At 43.1% G+C, this 22,221-nt stretch overlaps 1 protein-coding gene across 3 annotated transcripts in view; it reads left to right on the top strand.

Moving 5' to 3' along the window:
* LOC118220074 (leucine-rich repeat and fibronectin type-III domain-containing protein 2) overlaps positions 1 to 22,221 on the top strand; it is a 138,036-nt gene that overhangs the window by 69,016 nt on the left and 46,799 nt on the right. For all 3 annotated transcript variants that reach the window (XM_035403698.1, XM_035403692.1, XM_035403703.1), the window contains exon 3: positions 10,100 to 10,222. The gene's annotated coding sequence lies outside the window, so the exon portion shown is untranslated. The remainder of the gene's footprint in view (positions 1 to 10,099; positions 10,223 to 22,221) is intronic.

A 22,221-nucleotide genomic window follows, 5' to 3' on the forward strand; every position in this document is an offset into this window, starting at 1 on the left:
TGTCTGTCTGTGTCTGTGCGTGTGTTTACGTGTGTGTGTGTGCGTGTGTGTGTGCGTGTGTGTGTGTGTGTGTGTGTGTGTGTCTGTGTGTGTCTGTGTCTGTGCGTGTGTTTACGTGTGTGTGTGTGCGTGTGTGTGTGCGTGCGTGCGTGTGTGTGTGTGTCTGTGTGTGTCTGTGTCTGTGCGTGTGTTTACGTGTGTGTGCGTGCGTGCGTGTGTGTGTGTCCATTCAAGTCTGTCAGCCTATTTACCAGTAGGGAAAGGAGAGCCAACGTTTTTGAAAGAATAAGAATAAACCCTAGATGGGAAATCGTACAGGATGTAACAGGGGGTCAGGGCTTTAACAAGAACACGGTTATCAGTTGGGCCGGTTTTATCCATGAAATCCAATGCCTCTTTGATTTTAGCTTCCAGCGCACACTGTGTGCGCACGCCCTCCATCGAACGAACCGTCTAGACTGGGCAAATATCCCAAAGGGAAGAAGTGGAATCTGACCTGCGTTGAAGTTTTTGTGTGTGGTAAAAATAATAAATGAATGAATAAATAAATAAAAACTGACTACTGCTAAATATATAAAGTATTTTATTAAATGTGAATGCATAATTAAGCATCCATTTCTGCTTCTTGGGTCTTTTTTTAAGGCTTGTAGCTGGTAAACTGGGAACTTTTATGGTCAATTTATGGAATTTACTTTTCCATTAATCTCTCTGAATACATGAAAGCATGCATTTTCAGTACCTGTTTCCTTTTGTATAGAATTAATCATTGATTAACCATGGTGTGGAGCTGCGAGTGAGCATCAGCCCTGAGGTCCAAGCCTCACCCTTTTCAGTGTTTTCAGGCACATTTATTCTCAGCATCCGTGTTGAGGAAAACAAAATATATAATTCAAATTGTGGAGGAATGATCCACTCCCTAATTACACTCTCATTACATTCAGCATCGGTGGATAGAATTCAAAATACATCAGTACGGTGATGAAACAAAGTGGCAAGATATATATTTATATATATAGTTTATTTATATATAGTTTTATGTCTGAACTGTATACCTATCACATTCTACTTTGATCCAGCCATGTACCTATTCTTTCGATTTCCTGCTGAATCAGCTCTTAAGCAAAACATCTTTACCTTATGGCTTGGGAAAACTTTATCTAAAAGCTACCGAAAAAAACAGACACAAGGACATATGCGGTAACTTAAAAAAGATCCCTTAAGCACCGTACACCGTCTTCCACATCTGTCTGGCACCTAATGTTCTCTCCCAGTGTTAGGTTCTGTAGTTAGGGGATGCGCAGTTTTAATCTCTCGAAATTGAGAACTTTTTTGGAGGTTGCTCTGGACATTACGAGCGCAGAAGAATAAGTTGTGCTTTCATCGAAACAGACAGCCATTTGTCCCCCCCCTTGGAGAGGATTTTTATCCAGCTCTGAAATGAATGCAATTCATCGTTTCTTGTTACTGGAGATGTGGCGTACAGGACGCATCTGAAGCATACCGATGTCCTTGGCTTTCATTTCTAACCCCACAGTGTGAGGACACATTCAAATTGCGAGTGAAATCTTTTCGGGAAATAGAATTTTTTAATATATATTATAATATCAGTTTTTTTTTTTTTTTTAAGCATTACCACATTACAACAGACAGAGCTGCATGCACTGCAATTGAAAGGCATACGTCTCAAAGGTATTGAAAGTATAGGGATCAGTGGAAGGCTGAAGAGGACAATGTTTTCATTTTGGTCTGGGATATATGAATTAACCTGGTACATCCAGTGTGACGCATTGCCCTGGACAAGGTGAAGAAATAACATCCAGACCATGAGCTTGTCATTTAAAGACTTGTGTATTTGGTTTCGTGTTTTTCTAATTCAGACCATATTGTGTCGTAACAATGGTATGTCATAGTTAGGAATGGACATGTAACTTCATGACAGGCATTATGTCATGGCAATGACATAGTCATTTCTGTGGCATGACAACCACTGTGAAATAAAGTGTTACATATATTTTTTTTGTTTGTTTGTTTGTTTGTTTGTTTTTTTTTCGTAGGACAAAGGCTTTCCGACTAATTTTCAGGTCTGTCACAACATGCCAGTCTGAGTAGATGTTGTGTTGAATTGTAAGCAATTAATTTAGCATGCTTTAACTTCATTCACAGATCTTTCTAAAGTGGCACTATGTAGTGTTGACAGGAGTGTTCCAATAAGCACGTATAATTACTGTTCATAGCAGTGATGAGAGAGAGCCTTCATTGTGTGACTGACTGTTGACCAGGAGTGTCCAGTCTTATACAAAAAGGGCTGGTGTGGGTGCATGTTTTTGTTTTAGCCCTGCGCTACAACACTGGATTTATCTAATTTACGAATCATGGTCTTCAACCAAGTCTTTGATAAATAGAGTCTGTTGTCTTAGTGCTGGGTTAAAAAACAAAAACCTGTGCCCACACCAGCCCTTTTCAGACAGAATTTGACACCCCCTGGTGAAGACTTTCTCTAATGTTCTCTGAAAGTGAGAGATAGGTGACGCATGAGGTATAACTTCTGATTGCGCACTCATTCTGAATGAATTTAGCCCTCATTTTGATGATACAAAGGGAAGGATGACAGGCCTTTAGAATTACATTCTTGGAAATCACATTACCTTGCATAAAAAAAAAATCTGTAGCCATTTTCCCACTGTAATCGTATCCTTTTATGCAACCGAGATTTAGCTGCTGTCTGTTACCCGGGCTCATAATATCCGTGACATGCAAATGAGCAAATTAAGGCCGTAAATAAACTGTCGCATTCCTCGGAACACTCCGAGCGGTTCTAGAACGCTGCAGTGTTTTTCACCATTCCAACGCGGTGCATGAGCGCGGGCAAGCGAGGTTGCATGTTTTACTCATCTGTCATAAATAGGTGCTTGCGAATAACGCCTCTGCTTGCATTAGACGACTGCCAGACAGCTGAAGTCTGACGCACTCTCTCATTTAAGAACAATCTGTCCTAAATCAGGGGTCTTGAGTCTTACAGGTGTGCTCGTCTTAAGATTCTGCAAGGAATGGGAATCATGCAGCTTCACACGTTTATAAGACTCCAGCAGGATTGTTTTAGCTTTTTTTTTTTTCTTTCATTTTGTCTTAGCCCTCCTCTTCCTGTCAGAAACTCACACACCGACCGGTGTGCTGATGACGTCAGACAAAGACAGCACCTCCATTGGCTGTTGGCAGCGTAGAATTATAAATCGCGTTGTTGACCATCACAAACCTTTTTTTAGCCAAGACTAAAGTCATATAAATATGTTTTATATTGTCGGAACGGTCGCGACGAGAAAAAAGAGTCGCAAACTCAGTTGGAGCCATCTTAATGCAATCTCACACTAGTCGTGACGGGGACGTGAACCGACTTGAGGTAAGACTGGCGAGATTTTACTACGTCTTCTAAGACTGTGAAATAGCTTAAAATATCATCTAGGGTAAGGCCTGCATAAATCAAAATAGATCTGTACTGTGAACTGTAAAAAATCTCTGAGACACCATCGTGATTATTAAGTAGAATGGGTTTGAGGCACCGGTATTCCTGTTGAAGTACATCAAGACTTTTTTATTTTATTTTATTTTTGTCTCGGTGAACTAAATGAATAATACATTATCATGCCCTCCAGTGATGGATCACAGCAATGGGTTTGGGAACAGGGTAAGCAGTGCTACGCTAAAGGAAGCCTTATGTGAATGTGTGGCCTCCTCTCCCAACCCCTTCTTCTTCACGCTTCAATTAGCAAGATTGCGGCGTATGAAACGAGCTTTAGAGAAAACAAGAAAACGCCGAGCGTCATATCTAATGTCGTTTTGTTCAGATGGAGTTTGTTCTGTTTGCGCGTGTGTGTGTGTGTGTGTGTGAGACAGAGAGAGAGAGAGAGAAATACTGTAGTGCAGTGACCTTCAGAGAGTCACATTAGACCTGTCAAATGCAAAGCTCGACTCCGTTATTTCGAGTTTCCAAATCGTTGTTTTTCGTTTCCCCTCGATTTGCCTCTCCGCGACACATTTCATAATTACAACTGAAAATAGTCAACCCCCACGCCCGCCTCTCTCTCTGATTCTCTCCCTCTCGCTCGCTCTCTCGTTCTCTCCCTCCTCCTCACTCCCCTCCCCTCTCCTCTCTGTCTCCCTCCCTCCCCCCTCTCATTCTCTCCCTCCTCCTCACTCCCCTCCCCTCTCCTCTCTGTCTCCCTCCCTCCCCCTCTCTCTCTCTCTCCCCCTCTCTTTCGCTCACTCCTTCGCGCGCGCGCACGCTCTCTCTCGCTTTTTCGCGCTGCGTTCGCACTTCCGCCTCCCCCTGCTGTGTGGCTCATTACCGCGTTGTTACAGTGCAGCGGATTATTATGATTTTTTATTTTTTTTTTTGGTCTCTCAGATCCGCCTCGATACCGTGAGGTGACTTTTCGAGAGGGGTGCGGCGCAACCCCTTTGATGTCTCCGGCTATTTGCATTCAAAGGAAAGGGGGCCTGGTCCTGTAGTCGGGAGCCTTGGATCAGAAACCACCCGGCAGCGGGGAGGGAGGGAGGGAGGGAGGGAGGGAGGGAGGGAGAAACGTGCCGGGCATTCCCAACGCCCAGGGCCTCCGAGACGCCTCTTCATTTGCACGCCCGTGATTTTTAAATGATGATCCAAATCCCCTTTCATATAAAATGTCACAGGATCCTCCGCTGCCTGTCATCAGATAATGGGGGTGAAATGTTTGCCTGTAAAGATTGGAACACAGCACACACATATATATGACAAATGGGTGGGGTGCAGGGGACTATGTGTAAGAAGTGCTGTAATTTCTACATGGTGAAACCAGAAATGTATAAAAATATGCACTTTAGCCACATATGATTTGCTTGATTACATTGTGGAGTACAGAGCCAATTATTATTATTTTTTCACTGTATGAGGCATTTTGCCCGTCAATTTACTTAAATATTGCCTTTACATTAATTTAGCCATTTTATGGACAGAGATATTTTATACAAAATGATGAGACAAACATAAGAAATATAGCTGATATATCCCTTTTCGACTATGAATTCGAACGCAATCCGACGGCTGTTTCTTAGGTTTTTGTATCATTTTTGAGTGGCGAGGTGCTGTACCCTTTTAGTATGGATTTCCTTTGACGCTGCCCTCCGCCTGCCAGCCTTAAGGTCCACTGTAATTGCAGCAGACGGTGAGATGGGCTGAGAAATCTTCAAAATGCGGTTTTGGAGCTGACAGTGCACTTTGACTGTGACAGCCCCTCTGTTCCCCCCCTAACAAGAGCCCTGCTAACAGAGTCAAACCTCATTGGTGCATTTTAATGTTTACAGATACATACATCTGCTCCACGGTCTGGCGAAACAGAGTGCAGCCTGTATGCTAATTAAGACGTTACAGGAACACGGCTACTGGAATTATTAAGTACAAGACAAAAAAATAAGCTCCTGGTTAATCTGTGTCTAGCCCCTCATACGTTTTTTTTTTGTTTTTTTAAATGACAGAAAGTGATAGCCTTGCTCGCTGATGCAGGCTATGTAGGTAATTACATATGTTTAATGCTGGGAAGGTGACCAGCGTGTGCTGATTACTGTGAGGGCCCTTTAACGCACAAGTGCGTTGTGCATGTGCTGTAGTGAAGTGAAAGCGTCCTCACGAAACAGGGGTCACTGTGGGCCCTGTGGAAATTAAAACACTCGTGTCTTATCTCCTCCTTTGACGGAGAGCGCGAGTCGTTCCTTCCGTACGCGAGAGGGGTCCTCAGTCTGTATGAAATGCAGCAAACGCAAACCAATGCGAGCCGTTTGATCCGATGGGGCTTTAAAGAGACGTCGTCGTTCCTAGTTATGACTGAAAATGTATTCTCCTGATTTTAAACCAGCTGTGGGATGTGGGGTCGGCTTCACAGTGAGAACGGGCTCACCTCCCCTTACACATCCCATTTCTATTTTTCTTTTTTTTTTTTGACTCCACTGTGTGCTTCCGCGAACGTGTGTTCATTCTGTCAGGCTTTTAACGCGTCCATCTATGAGTGTAGCAGTAATGCCTTTCATGTGCGATCCTCTGTGCTGTCCAGTGAAGCCGTCGCAGATCGCATGCTTTTGCATAAAATGCGTATTGATATTGTACTGCTAGAAATTTTTTTGATGCTAAGTGGGTGAAGTACCCAGCTGAAGAGCACGATGGCAGCGGGCTACCTGAAGGAGCTGCGTAGTTGCTTTTTTTTTTTTTTTTTTTTGATGATGAAGTATGCATTTCAACTAAAAATAGCATCCGTATTATGAATAATAGAATCTCGTGGAATAGAATTCAGTGGAATCCGGCCTCTCTAATCCAGCGTTGGCCGTAAAAAAAATAAAAAAAAGCCTCTTCTCAGACACTCCACCCTCTGTTCCGGATGATTTTTTCTTTTTTTACGCTCCCTAATTATCCCCTCACATAAGGCCTGTGGAGTAGCCCCCCCAGCCCCGCGGAAAGCCAAATGCCAGGAAGTGGGATGAGGGGTGGGGGGAGCCCTGCAGGGGTAACTCCAAATCTCATTAGCTCATTGAAGCCATTTTCCCCACTACCCTGCCCCCAACCCCCCAACCTCCCCCACCCCCGCAACCCCCCGCCTTGCCACCTGTGCACACTACTGTACATGGCTGCTGTGGCCACACCCTCCCCAACCACCAATCCAATCAATCCTCCATTCACTCGCTGTATCTTCACATCTTAGTACGGCTGTCCATAGAGACCACCTAGTGTGATTCACTGGCTGGGGGGTGTGTGTGGGTGGGGGCGGGGGGGGGGGGTTGGTGGAATAAGGTCAGCTGTAGCGTGCAGAGAAAAAAATAGGTGGAGTGATGTGAGGGGATTGTTTTGCCTTCACACCAGCCATTTTGCCCTCCGTAGACAAAGAACTCTGCCCCCACCCCCCCCCCCCCCCGCCCCCCCCGTAAGTGACAGGTGAAGTTTATCACTCCAAAAACCCAGCATTGGGTGAGTGTGAAATCGAATCCCGGGCACCCTTGTGACAAGACAGCTTTTCGAACGAGTCCATCTCTCCACAAGCAGCATGCCAAATCGCTCATCACTCACGCATGTAAATTTCCCTGCATCGTAAGCCCACGGAGCATATTTGGAGCAGAAATTGCGTTTGATCTTTTTCTTTCTTCCCTCTGTTTACGTTTTCTTCTCTGTGCCGTGCGGCACTTGAATAATGGAGCAGCTAAAAGAAGTGCCTATTTCCAGTAAAAAAAAAAAAAAAACGACTTTTAAGTAGTTCAACTGTGGACAGTCAAAGCTTGGCAGCTTGCTTGGCAATCACTATTGTAAGAAACAGATGCTTAGCACAGTAGGCAGCTAATCAAGGGAACAGTTTAATTGCATTTGAATCGCAGCTACCCTATTGAGATTTCTTTCTTTAACGAAAATGTGTCATCTTATTCAGATAACTGACAATGATGTGTTCTCTTTTTTTACGCATGAATTCTGCTGGAATAGCTCATCTGAACATCGACCAGTATGGTCAAAAATTATCAATGATGAAGGGATTTGTTTTCTAAAAACAAAAAGAAAATAAGTGGAAGATTTCATCTGGTACTAGCTAGTTTTCCAACTACATAGATTTAGGTTATTGTAGTAGAGATGTTGAGAGATTCAATACCAAAGATTCAAGGATCCAATTATGTCAATTGTGCTGACACAAACACTGTGAAATATACTGAGCTATGTGCATTAACCCCTTAGCCTTGTCCTTGTAACCCTATCTGCTGCATCAAGTCCTTGCTTATACAGCCACAGGGAAATGAAAAAACTGATGTAGAGCATATGTACTAGATTTTATCATTCCAGGAATGAAGTTACAGGACATTATGACATAGATCGGATGTTGTTATTGCTTCCTGCAGTTTAGTCTTTGCATTTATTTCAAGAAAAAAAAATGATGGTGCACTACAACTTTTACATTTACATTTATTTAGCAGACGCTTTTATCCAAAGCGATGTACAAAAGTGCGTATCATGGTCATTGGACAACTACAAAACGCAGGTTCGATAAGGTACAATACTCATTTTGTACAGAAATACAATACTCATTTCGTAAAGAAATTCTTACCAAAATATACATTTGCAGGCCACCCTTTATTCTGTTCAGCAATGTACCATAATGTACCAAATATAAGCCTTGCGTGGCTGGTTGGACAAACAGCATCGGCTGGAGGAAACGCATCACAGTGTAATACAGACAGAGACAGGCCTTCGTGCGTGCTCCCCCCCCCCCCCCGCGCGCACTGCACCGGTTGAATGAGATCGGTGGGGGCGGTGGGGGTTTTGGGGGGGGGTGCGAGGCCTCAGAGAATGTGAAGGGAACTGAAGGTTTCCCCGCTCACTCGCTCGCCCGCTCAGGTGAAATGCGTGGAGCGACGCGGACAGATTGACTCGTGTGGAGGCCCCCACGTACTGCAGCGGTGGAATGAGATGGGGGGGGTTGGGGTTTGGGGGGGGGGGGGGGCCTCGGAGAGCGCGATGGGAACTGAAGGTTTTCCCAGCTCCCTCCCTCGCTCGCTCGGGCGAAGAAAGCCAGTTTATTTCCCCCGCTGACGCTTTGTTGGGTGGTGTTCCGGTGGGCGGAGTTACTGAGCAGTGTTCCGAGACGCGGTGGACGCCTCCGGGCCGAGTCGTCCGCGGTGAAACAGAACTTTTTTTGTCCAGCCGAGGCTGAATTCGAGATCTCTTGGAGACTTTTTTTTTTTACCGGAAAATTACTGTACGCCGAGCAGTCCGGTAAACGCAGCACCACACACAGACACACACAGACACACACAGACACACACACACACACACACACACACACACACGGGCTGCCCGGGGGTAAATCTCATATTCCTAGAACTGGAGACACATTTATTGATTGAAGTGATGGGGGAAGGGAGCTGAAAGAAAAAAAAATTGTTCTTTTGCTCGTTGGAAGAAAGTATTTTTCATTTAAGGAGCCGCAATGTCTGGCCCAAGTACATAGACATATGACAGCACGCTATCCTGAAGTGGGACGCTGTGCGGATTGGCTGATATTGGCTGACGTCATTAGCTGAGCCAGATGGGGGCGGAGCTTATCTTCGATATCCTCACACACTGTCGACAAATGAGAAGCGTCTGACTGCAGGCTGTCAGAGGGCGGGGCTTGATGTCAGTTTCCATTCTACGCCCTTGTCCAATCCAGAGCTTCGGAAGGCGGAATTATATTTTTACTTAACTGCACGTGTTGATGAGTGGGGTTGGATGTGAAACCCCAACCCATCAATATCCAACCTCCCCCCTCCCTCACCACCCGTATCAGATGTACCTGGATAAACTCCGTTCCCCAGACTGAGTTTTGTCAGCTGCTCCATTGGTGTGACTCATGCTAAAGGATAGCATCTCCAGCTCAGATTACATACATAAGTTGATTAGAAAAGTGTATTAGATTAAACTATTATTATTATTATTATTATTATTATTATTATTATTATTATTATTATTATTATTATTATTATTATTATTATTATTATTATTAATGACTTGATTTATGTTGCTCCTTCCTTAAGATATGCTCAAAGTTCTTTCCATAACAAATCACAGGAAACACAATTCAAAGCCATTGGAATGAAAATAAGACAAGAGAAAAAAGACCTAACATGAAGATAAAGATACCAGTTTATACATAAAGTGCTAAAAGAAGAGTTACTATAACACAACCGGTAATAACAGTAAGAAAAAAGGTTAAAAAGTACAGTAAATAATGAAAGAGAATATTAAAATAAATTAAGAGCAAGTGTGAAATAATGTGTTTAGGAGCATGCACAGGGCAGAGACGTTTGAGTGGGTGTGGGCTGTGGGATATGATGGTGTGTGGTGGTGGGGGGGGGGGGGGGGAGGTAGGGGTGGGGGTAGTCATGGAAATTCAGGGCCCCTTGAACTCTGAACTTTGTGAGAAAAGGCACTTACCAGTGAGTCACGAATCAACACGTTGTGTCTGATGGCTTAGGCCGAGCAAAATGGCCTCTTTGATATTCCGCCGGCAGGCCGCTCGGTTCGGCTGGAACGGAATTAATGAGCTGTTTTATGTTCCTGCAGGTGCCGCCGCACTGTGAGGTCACGGCTCGTGACAGTATGACCCCGTACTGTAGCCTGTAGAAGACTACGAGGATGGCAAGCTGACCTGAACGGGCTCTTTCCTTACCGTTACAGTCTTGCTCGGTAAGTACATTCCAGCAGTCCAGCAGGCATTTACGCAGGCGCACACACACACACACACACACACAGGAATATGTACACATACTGTACACTCGCGCGCACACGCACATGCACTCACACACACACACACCTATACACATATACACCCACACAGACACATACACGCACATACACGCACACATGCACGTGCACGCGCGCACACACACACACACACACACACACACACACACACACATCCACTCACTTCCCCTCTTAAGACACAAGTCTGCCCTGTGAATGGAGCGCATTATGATGCCGAGTTGCCTCCGCTCAAAGGTTAATGGTAATTTCACAAATGCCACCGTTCCCTCGGGCCACGGGATCACGGCCTTGAAAAGAGTCTGAACGCTGACTGAACGTTGAAATGTCTGGAGACGGTAAGCTCTCCTCTGCCTCCTGGCTTCTGACTCTGGCCTCGTTCGGTGGAAGCGGGATGGGAAATCGCGCACGCGACGGCTGTGTGCTCGTTCGACCGGCCACTTCAGTGGACAAAAAACGCAGGACACGTTTATGAACAATGACCAGGCAGCACGTGTTCTAGAGGGGTTCCGTTTTTTTCGGTATACACAAGTGTGTGCGCGAAAGGGTTACCAAGGTGACTGTGCTCTCTGACCAGTGGAGAGTGGAGCTGGAAGTGGAGCTGTTGAAGGTGTACACAGCCAATAGAGGCTGATTTTTTTTTAAAAATATTTATTATTCAGCATTTCCATCATTCATTCTCTGCTAAAAGGCTCTCCAGGAATTTCAGGTTAATCCATCAAGAAGCTTTGAGTAGTTCTACTTCCCTGAACTTGATTGAGAGGATTCTGTTTGTGTGTGCTCCTGCGATGCTTTCATTTGTTTTGAAATAAGCGTTTCACCATCATCGGCTGAGACGCCTGAATCATAGATGATGATGTTGCCGATGATGATGATGACGATTCAGAATGAGAACCATCTCCCGAATTGCTGTCAAAAATTCTGCATGTCTGTGTGTTTTCTCTGTTGGTACATTTATGCTGCTGTTTATTATTCTTGAGTTTTTTTTTTTTTCAGTTTTGAATACCCTTCAGAAATTTGGCGCTACCGCTTTTGAGATCACGTTCGCTCTTCTCAAAGATACGCTTGGCCAGCCTACTTTCTGAAGCTGGCTAATTGAGCTGTTCAACTTCACCTGCATTTAAGGTGAATCCCAGGCAGCACAAGCATGTCTTAATTACACACCTGTATTTTACCTGGTCTGTGCACGTTCAGTAAGGATCTGTCTGATATATGTGAAGCTAACTCACTGGGTCATATTCTGGCAGGACCTCAGTTCACTACATGGAAACAAATATGCATATTAGAGTTAAATTTTTTTTAAGTATTAAAAAATGCATAATAGAGTTAAAAAGATTTGAAAAGTATAACTTGGCAGGCAGGGAACCTTTGAGACAGTCTCCGTTCTAATGGGACTTGACACAGGATTTTAATGATTCAGTTTAAGAATTCAGCCATTGCACATGAAATTAAATTCTATTTGAAATAAAATGTCTCACGGACTGCATACTTTTAATTTGCAGGGAGCACGATTGTTCAGACGAGGGGGGGTGTTGCACGAAGCAGGATTACTGAGTTAGATGGATAACTGCACTGAGTAACACCCGAAACGCTTCCAAATCTGGAACATGGACTGAATTAAAAGGGGTGTTCTGGGTTTTAATCGGCACGGTTGTCCAGTTAACTCAGTAATCATGTTTTGTGAAATACTCCCCAGGATCTGGAAAACCATGCTCTTTATGACTGTTTTGAACAAGCATTTCAAACTGTTTTTCTCCATTATTTCTGGAGATTATATTTTCTTATTTTTAGTGATACTAATATTTTTAAGAAGTCTATGTAGAAATACTGCATATGAATAAATTATTGAGCATTTCACTGGAGCTCATCCTGTATTTTCCATTCATAGTCGAAGTTGGATATGCGTTTGCTTCACACTGTTAAGGAACCCTCACCACAATTCTTGAAAAAAAACCAAAAATAAGTATATGAAATCTGTTGCAGGATATGACATGTCCAAAGATACAGTGCAATTTCGTATTAAAAAAAAAAGGAATCTTGTCAGTAAGGACACAGTTTTACAGTTTGTATAAAATGCTAATTATTACTACAAAATAATCCTAACAGCAGAGTTTGCCTCTTTTCTTTGGCAGTTGAACACACCATCTACCCACTTTGAAGCTTCGGCACCATAGACGTTCGGCCACATAGACATTCGGAACCATAGACGTGTAGTTTTGCAGTTTGTAATGTGCTGTGATGGCCATCGGTGCTTCAGTTTCAAAGGCCTATCATCTCAATGGCCATCTGTTTGGCTGGGCCTCCAAAGCCACAGTGCATCAGAATTCATTTTTGATAGCAGTTGCCATTGCACTTTGTGTTTTTTTTTTTTCTGCTGAATTGCACAGCACAGGCAGTTCTGACCCAGGCCAACGGTTTTTTTTCCGTATTGCTTCTGAAGCATTATTATGCTGTTAAATTTACCAAGCTGGGTAATCAACTAGAATGAAAGGTTTTGTGGCATCAACGGGGTGGGGGTTGGGGTTGGGGTTGTGATGTGAGGTTCATTTTAGTAAATGCACAGAAAGTTGCTCATTGACAGATATTGTCAGCATAATTTAAAATGTGCTTGATTACAAGAAGATAATCTTTTATAACACTTTTTTATGGAGTTTTTTTTTAATGAACTTTATAGCTTCTTTATAAGCACTGCATAACACATTCATATCCACTACATAAACATTAATAATTTGACATGCCAGTAATTGGCAGTACTCATATGGTGTGTTGTATGTGATGTACATCATATGCCAATTTACAGTTATTGACGTAAGCATGTGTGTATATCTGTGTAATGCTTATGAAAGAGTTATTCTTACAAGGAACATTCACAGAATTCACAGAAATTCCAAAAAAAGGAAAAAAAAAAGAAAAGAAATAACCCTGTCCATACTGTGCAAATAAACCTATTTTCTGTGCACTTTTCTGTGGGGAAGAAGTGTCCACTGTTTTTAAGCAACATTTTTTTTTTTTTTCTTTTTTTCTATTTCTTTTCTGGAGGACCAGGAAGTGTGATAAGTGCATGGTGTTCCAGGCCGGACATGTGATGGTGTGATCCAGCCTGTTAAGTTTGAGATAATAGGGCTGCCAGATAAAGTTGATGACAGTTGGGACAGGGTTCTGATAGGCTTTTGTGTGTTCTCCTGGGGTGTGAGGCTGATATGTCAGCCTAATCGCTTGGGAAGTAAACGCTGGTTCCTCATGAAAGAACAATCTGAAGGAAATGACATCGCAAAGGGCCTCTACAGATCTGCGTTTTGATTGGCAAGCGCTCTTAACTTTGGAAATATTTCATTCAGTCTCATCTGGGTCACAGGATAGGTTTGTGGTATTCAAAACCATGAGAGATCAAATTTGATTTTTAATGGAAGAAAAGATGTATTTTTAGATCAAGAAAAAGTACTGGTGTGTGTGTGCATGCGTGTATGTGTGTGTGCGTGCATGCATGCATGTGTGCTTGTGTGTGTGTATTTGTCTCTGATGCATCCAACATTGGGAACCCATACAAAATAATTTATTTTGACTACATGGAAACTGATATATTCATTGTGGCCATATCAGAGAAGTTACTGTGCGCAGATAAATCCTAGGCTTGATTTGACTGTGAAACAAACTTTTGAAATGCACAGTGTGCCCTTCAAATCTCAAGTGTAATGTTCTCCATCTAACGTCCAATTGTCAAAGAGATTGGGTTTATAATTGGAGTTTTCAGGCCAACACCGTTCTTTTGAACTACCCAATCAGAGAATGTGGATTCGAGTTTGGCATGTCAGATTAACGTATAGTGTAACCAGTTAAAATATAATAAATGTTCCATAAATATTCCATTTGCGCTGTAGGCTACATGCTTACTGACTAGGCATTTTCACAACGCGTGCATGCTGTGTAAAGGTATGGCAGCGTGTTTTGTGTCGTCTCATTCCTGTATATGTGATGTTTTGTATATATTTCGAAGTGGACGTGAAGCTTATATGAGTTCTCTGCATCGTTTGATTTCTCACCTTTGAAAAATGGGGGGTTCTAACTTTATAGAAGGAACAATAACTCCATTAAGGTTTGCACATTGAAGACAAACAGCCTGTTATGACACAGAAGACAGGTACTGAAGTTAAAGCAAAAATAATGCTTTTTTGGCCAATTAGTGGAGTCCAACTACTAACCTCCGACTTCTATCTGTAGGTCCAAACAGATTTTTTTTGTCTTTTTTTACTTTCTCATTTTTGTCGTGCTTTAGTAGCAAAATAAAACCCAAACATTTATATAAAACGCTCCAGGCGTAGTGTAGATGGAGTTTTATGTTAAAGGAAGATTCATGTAATTAACTGCAATTAAGATTTTTATGTGTGTTGTTATGGTTTCGTCATTAGATGGTGAATAGGATGCCAAGTCAATCTAAAGATAATGAATATAACTACTCACTTCCTTACGCAGAGGCACTTGCATTACAGGATGTAATGACACAGCACTTCTTACTTTCGGTGCAAAGATAATTTTCATTAGTGCATCACAAAAATATATATATATATATATATATATATATATATATATATATATCTTGTCAGTGTCTTCAAATTGATAACTGAAAATATAAAACATGAGCCATTTATCAATGAATTTATGTCTGATTTCATAGCAGTTTTCTTTGATCTAATATGTATATTTAGAGAGAGATCTATATGCACATACATAAATAATGTTGTAAACGTAGCAGATTCTGAGACCTCTCGACACGATTTGTGATTTAATTATGGCCTGAGTGACTCTTTCCTCTACTTCGTGTTTGTGCGAATATTTTTGCGTGTTGATTTTTGTGCAAGCCTTCCATTCCTCCCATCATAAGCCATAAGAACGACTTTCTTGGTTGTTAATGGGGGACTCGAAGGGTTATGATTCATGACAAAATGAGTTTGAGGTTGGTAACTTTGTATTTGTCAGTTTAATTACTGAGATCATCATCATACAAAAATATGTTCTTTTAGTTTGAAAATAAACTACTGTGTGGGCTGCCGTGGGGTGACAGATTAACACAACAATTCATATTGTTGAATTGTTTGCATTTCTTTTCCAGTTCTGTATGGTGCTCTCTGGTGCCAGAACTACATTTATTCAACGCCCTCTACTTCTTCACCAGTGGTTTGTTGTCACTTATAAATTTGAGGACCCACTTGTAAAACACATTCCAGCCTTTGCAGTTATGCAGTTAACGTGCAGTGTTTCTACAGTGGGCGGCACGGTGGTGCAGTGGGTAGCACTGTTGCCTCACAGCAAGAAGGTTGTGGGTTCAAATCTCGGCTTGGAGCCTTTCTGTGTGGAGTTTGCATGTTCTCCCCGTGTCCGCGTGGGTTTCCTCCGGGTACTCTGGTTTCCACCCACATGTCCAAAGACATGCAGGTAAGGCTAATTGGACTGTAAATTTCCCATAGGTATGAATGCGTGAGTGAATGGTGTGTAGATTGGCAGCCCGTCATGGGTGTAAATCCTGCCTCTCGCCCAATACATGCTGGGATAGTCTCCAGCCCACCCCCCCCCCCCCCCCCCCCCACCCCATGACCCTGCTCAGTATAGGCAGGTATAGATATTGGATGGATGAATTGATGTTTCTACAGTGTGTTGTGAAATCTTCATGATATGAGTACTCTAATTAAATGCGCACCGCTGCTCTTTTCATTGGTCGGATTTGGGAGGGAGAACCTGATCGAACCAATGGAAACACTTTAGCTGAAGTGCAAAAACTCCTTGTCTCTTTCCTCATTGGAGGCTTTCTTTCTGGGTCGCGGGAACGTTGGGCTCGTGCATTATCTTCAGCGTCGATGAAGGAGCCGCATCCATCACTTCATTTCGGCCCGGCGTCCAAAGCCAGATGCTGGTGCAGTTTTTTTTTTTTTTTTTTTTTCTTTGCTGCTAGATTGATGTGAATTCATCAGTCATATTGAGCCTGAGTGCCTGGCTGTTGAGGAAAAGAAGCAGACTTTCTGGCTTGCGCTTGAGATGCTGACAGAAAAAGGCTGCATGAGTAAAGAGAGAGAGAGAGAGAGAGAATGAAAACAGAATTAGCAGCAATTAATGTATCCTTAAGTAATTTAGATTGTTCCGTTATTCTCGTTTGACTGCGTTACCGAGGAAACAATGTCAGCACTGAGCTGAAAACGCCTCGCGTCAAACAGCATGTCAAGACCCCGCCTTTGAGAGTAAAACAGCTGCCGTAAATATACCGACAGAGATAATTCTAATGACTAATAATTGGGCCCTCGGAAAATAAACAAGCTTAGCTCGTGTTCTTTTATCATTTTAGAACTGCATTGAGAATGGCGACGTTAGCGCGGAGTGAAGACTGTCGCAGGTGCTTCGGTGAGAACACGCTAAATACGAAATAAGCGGCATCCCTCTGTGCTTGGTGCTCATCAAAATTCCCCTTAATCCCATTCATAGCAACGAATGGGAATTAATGGAAATTACAATCAATCGTATTAACTGAATGTACACTGGAGGAGAACAAAGAAGGCGCATTTTGCAGGTTTAAGAATTCCCCAGGTTTAAGGATCCAGTTGCTGTGTGTTTGGAGAAAGGGAGGAACTGGCAGTTTATTTTATAAATTAATTTGATCACCTCAGATTCTCCATTAAGAACAAACATGAAAGCTCTGCTGTTGCTTTAGGGTAGTCTGCAGTTTTTCAATGTATGTTCGTTGGTGCCGGCTATTGTCACATTTGATGGTCGACTTTTGATTTATAGTAGATGGACGATGTCATAGTTGTGCTCCCATCGGTGAGACTTAAATTGCATTGACCTTCGACCCCATCGCTGGCTCAGTTGTCGTGACTACATTATAGAATGGTCTGATCTCCAATAAATCAGTTATCTTATGTGTTATGTGCAAATGACTCCGCTGTTGTGATGCATTCCATTATCGCTTACGTGTTTATGCATTCTATGAGTGACAGCGTTCGATGTCAAAGACGAGCGATGACGGAATGTTGTTGATAATGACCTGATATCCGTCAGCCAATCATACATCATTGAACTGGAAACTGTCCTTTACTGAAGTATTTTCCTATTTTTACATTTCATTTAAAACACACAGACTTTTAGATTGCAGCTTGCCTCGGCTAATGCTGAACTGAGCGTCGTTTATGGGTTTGCCGGCCATGCCCACGACCCAACCTTCCACCCCATTTGCGTCCTGTGGGTTTATGCGTCAACTGCTAATTTTGATCGTGACACTGATAACTTTGAATCAGCCCTGCTCATTACCAAAACCGCTATGCCCTATTGCAGGGTTTTTTTGGGAAAGAGAATTTGCTAAATGCCAAAATGTAAATGCAATGTTAATGTGAGATGATATTTGCTGAGGAAAAGTGGCTCTGCATTTTAAAACATTTTGACCAGGGCTTGGAGTTCAGGGACGACATTGCCCTTGACCGCGAAGATGATGACGTTGACCCACCTTATGGACACCCTGACCAAGAAAGTCGAAAGTTGAAAAAAGTGGGGATGCAGGAAAAAAGTTTTGTCCCCAGAAGGTGGAAGGTCCTTGGCACTTTTAGAAAACGCAGGCAAACTTTGTCGTTGTTCTAAACCACAAAAAAAAATCATTGGGTTCCAATTTCACTCATGCACTGTACTTGGGCATTTCCTGCAGACTCACACTAGGTTAAATTCACACTAGGGCTGTACTATTGTGTTGAAATGTCTCTGGCTAGCGTAATAATGTGCTGCCAAATGTGTACCGTGCAGGTCAACGTATACTGTAGATATTGAAAGACACTGCTGTAGTGGAAATAGAAAAAAATCAGCCTTTTAAAAAAGATTTTTCAATGGAGCTGTGTGTAGAGAGCTTCAACACACTAGAAACCACTGAAGATTTGCATTTTAAAAGAAAGATGAAGAGAAGAATTGCACATCCAACACAAACATACAGCATCTGTGCATTGTATGTTATAAAAGCATACATAATTTGGATGCAGATTAATAATACTTTTAAATAATTTGATTCATTAATCATTTATGACTCACAATAGTATGCCTCGGGGATTTGGATTTGCATAAGCAATGTATTAACTCATTAGCGAGAGCAGCTGATGAGGCTATTTAACCTGTTGAAAATGAAGGATGATAAACAAATGAAGAAAAATATTGAAAAGTAGTGGTTTATTTTGTGTTGATACAGATATCATGTTTGTGGTTCTGTTGTTTTGAATGTATTTGATGAGGCCATGCTAAGCCACATTGACATCACTTTAAATGTGTTTACAGCTGAGAAATATTATGACAGCAACACATTACTTATGGCGAATAGTTCAAATTAAATGCTACCGTCACGACTGAGGAATATCTCTCTGTAAATAGGTTATTAAGGATACTTTACTGAACTTAAATGGCCCCTCATGGGGGATCTAAAGATACTTTGTTTGCTGCAAATAAGCTTTAATTTCTGAAATGCTGTTATAGGGTTCTTTTCTCCAACCTTGTCACAGCCAGAAGAACCAATGAATTGTTATCCCAGCTAAGGTGTGGTTAAAAAGTTAATCAATTACACAGTTTCAGTGGTGAAATGTTCATTGGTGCTTTTGAGCACACAAGGGGTTGTGAGTCTGTTGCTTAGCGACAGACCTGACACTACACCAAGAAAAAAAAATTGCTTGCGGATATAACTTCAGCACCCATCATTCCAAAAGTACATACATAAGTGAAGAAAAAGTTGTTTGAACAATGGCAGGTGACGGGCATAGCAGCAGTGTCATTGCTGGCAACGAGACAGGTGAACCCTACAGCAACCCTTGTGCGAATGCGTATGTTCAAAATGCACCTGCGGAGAAATGTTTCGTGGAGCTACACCACAAAAGTATACAGGTCAGCTGTGTGGGTAGCTACGTGGGTTATAATGAGTGAGCACAATCAATTAAAAAAAAAAAGCATCCTGATCCTGTTAAAGAATATCCTTCTGGTCTGGCGTTGAATCCGGGCTTTGGTAAAGGGAAGGCGGGGTAGAATGTAATCACAGCAGCAGTTGTCCTGGTGGGGGAAAGACCTCAGTTTGATGGATGTGCATGTCTCATTCCCCTGCCCCACCCCTAACCTCACCCCCCCCCCCCCCCCCAGCCCTGGTCATTGAAGCAGTGCCCACGTGAAGCGATCTCCCCTGACTCTGTTCCCCCCGCGAGCGTAACTGGCTGACCGTGGAGGGGACGAGGAGCAAAGGCTTCAGCTCCTCGTGTGTCGGGGGGGAGGGCTTGGATGTCTACGCTCTCTCCTGATCTGAGGGAGGAGGCCACAGCCTTGAGCGGGAACACACACAAAGGGGGGGGGGGAGGGGGAGGAAGGGAGAGTATCAAAAAAGCGGAAACTCATTAAAATGTCTTTTTTCCGATGAGACTCGGCTCGTTAATGCACCGTTTGCTAGTGTAGAAGAGGCCTGGAATTCTCTGTGTGTGTGTGTGTGAGCACACTGGGCAGTGCTGTCCACTAACAGTGCTGTCCCATTCTGCACATGCATATTGGTGTCATTAGGAACAATAAGCATGCACAGAATGTAGCGATTAGGACTGGTTCTAGGTTCATAGGTCACAACAGCTGTCGCTCAGGGTGCCGTCTGTTTTTTTTTGGGGCGGGGGAGGGGGGCTCAAGTGAAGGGGAAAAAATAAACAAACAAAAGAATCCACGTGTTGCTTCCCTGATTTTCGGCAATCTCTATCCCCATCATTCATCCCATCCCAACCACCCATTCCCCCCCCCCCCCCGCCCGTTCACTCCCCCGAGATCCCCACCCCTCCATTTGCTACCTGAATGGATGGAGCTGGGCCTGGTAGCGATACAGCCACGTGAATGCGGTCTTCGTCTTGCGCGTTCATCCAAATTTCAGACGGGGACCTTAAACAGAGGTCACGGCTCGCTGGTCATTAAAGATTCCTCAGCATTTTATTGCTCTGGAGGTTCCCTGGTGCCCTGACGCACTTCCCTCACTGGCTGCCTTACGCCGTACATTTAATCACCCCCCCCCCCCCCCCACCAGGTTAATGGCCCAAGTAAAGCCCCCCCCCTCCGCGGGTCTACTTATGCACGGCGAGCGCTCTTGCGCATAGCGACAGATGTGCGTCACGCAGGTGGGTGCTACACCACGGCTGTGACTGGATCAAGTCCCACACCCACCCCCCCACCCCCCTCCCGCCCAGCCCTCTTCCCTGCAAAGTGAGCTCATTAAAAAGTCATAAAAGACGCAGTATTAAAGCAATGAGCTCATTCATGTGTTCATTCGTTCAATTATTTATAACAATGATTAAACTCACTGCTGGGGAAAAACAGGGATGGAGAATGGAAGTAAAGTTTAGACCGGCTTATATTATTGGACACGTACGTTTTTGTGTGTGTGTGGTTATTATAAATGGGCAGCTATATTTGGCAGGGTGTTGTTCATTGCACGGAGATTGCTTGACTCACGCAACATTGTGTGACTGCAGTATTTGCACCAGTAAATCATTGTTCTCCAGAAAATATATATCATTTCTACCAACTCCATTGCTTTTTAGCATTTGATTATAATCACAGTCAAACTTCCGATATGAAGAACTTATTAATATGTCAGATTATTCATTCACTTATTCAGTACGCACGCACACACGCATGCATGGACACACACACACACACTACTGTGAATCAATAGATCAGATTCACCATTACATTGGAACCAGAGAAACATCCAACGATGGTCCCGTGAGTAACATTTACGACGATCTCGATTTTTGTCTTTCTGAAGCTAGGCAACTAATGAACGTTCACATGAATGTGCTTTATTGTGATATACTGTGTTGCTGTCTCAGTATTTTAGCCCTGACCATGTCTCCGTGGCCAGCCAGAGATTTCTCTGGAGGATTCTGTTAATATTCTTCCCAGTGCCACCTGTGATTCTTTGATAGGTGACCTTTATCGTATCCCCTGAGCCGGGCTTTTGAAGAGATACTTGTCACTTCATCACTGCGGATTAATATCTTCCTTCGCCACAGCTACAGTTCTGGGACAGACTCTTCTCCCGTGAAAGGGAAAATGACCATATCTCAGAGCTCAACTCTCCCTTAAAAGACTTTGAAGAGAACTGTTTTATTTCCGAGACGTCAATTTTCTGATTATATCTTAAATCTCACCATGCTTTAATTTCCCGTAAGGAATAATGCATTGTGAGATTAATAATGGAATAATCCATAGAATAATGCATGTTGGATGCATATATACTTTGTGCCATAGTGCCAACACCCGTGATGCAGTTGCATTGTAAGAAATGAGATGACCTTATATAACCTTGGGTTATAGCTCCTTTGTGCACCCCTTATGCATGAATATGCAGCAATAATGCATGAAATATGCAGGGGACATTCAGTAAGTACTGATGTAACTCTCACAGGGTACAAATCGGAACTGAAGCCAGAATGACTCTTTGGGAATGGTAATCAAATACAGGTTAGAGTGGTTATTTGTGATCAGTGAGAACTTAAGGAGAAGCCCCTGTTGTATGAGTGCATGGCTCATTGGTTTTCACATTACACTCACACACGCGCACAGACACACACGCACACACACCCACGCACAACACACGCACACACACACACACACACACACACACACACACACACACAAGCACACGCACACACCCACGCACACACACACACACACACACAAACACACACACACACACCCACACACAACACATACACAAGCACAAACACACACACACACACACGTACACACGCACACAGACACACACGCACGCACACACACACGCACACAGACACACACACACACACACACACACCCAGTGGTAATAATGTACTTGCAGCAGTGATACACAAAATATGAGTTGAGAAAAGGGGTGAGACTTTTTTATCTAAAGTTTGAAG

This window comes from Anguilla anguilla, chromosome 1 (genome assembly GCF_013347855.1).
Source record: "Anguilla anguilla isolate fAngAng1 chromosome 1, fAngAng1.pri, whole genome shotgun sequence".
NCBI lineage: Eukaryota > Metazoa > Chordata > Actinopteri > Anguilliformes > Anguillidae > Anguilla > Anguilla anguilla.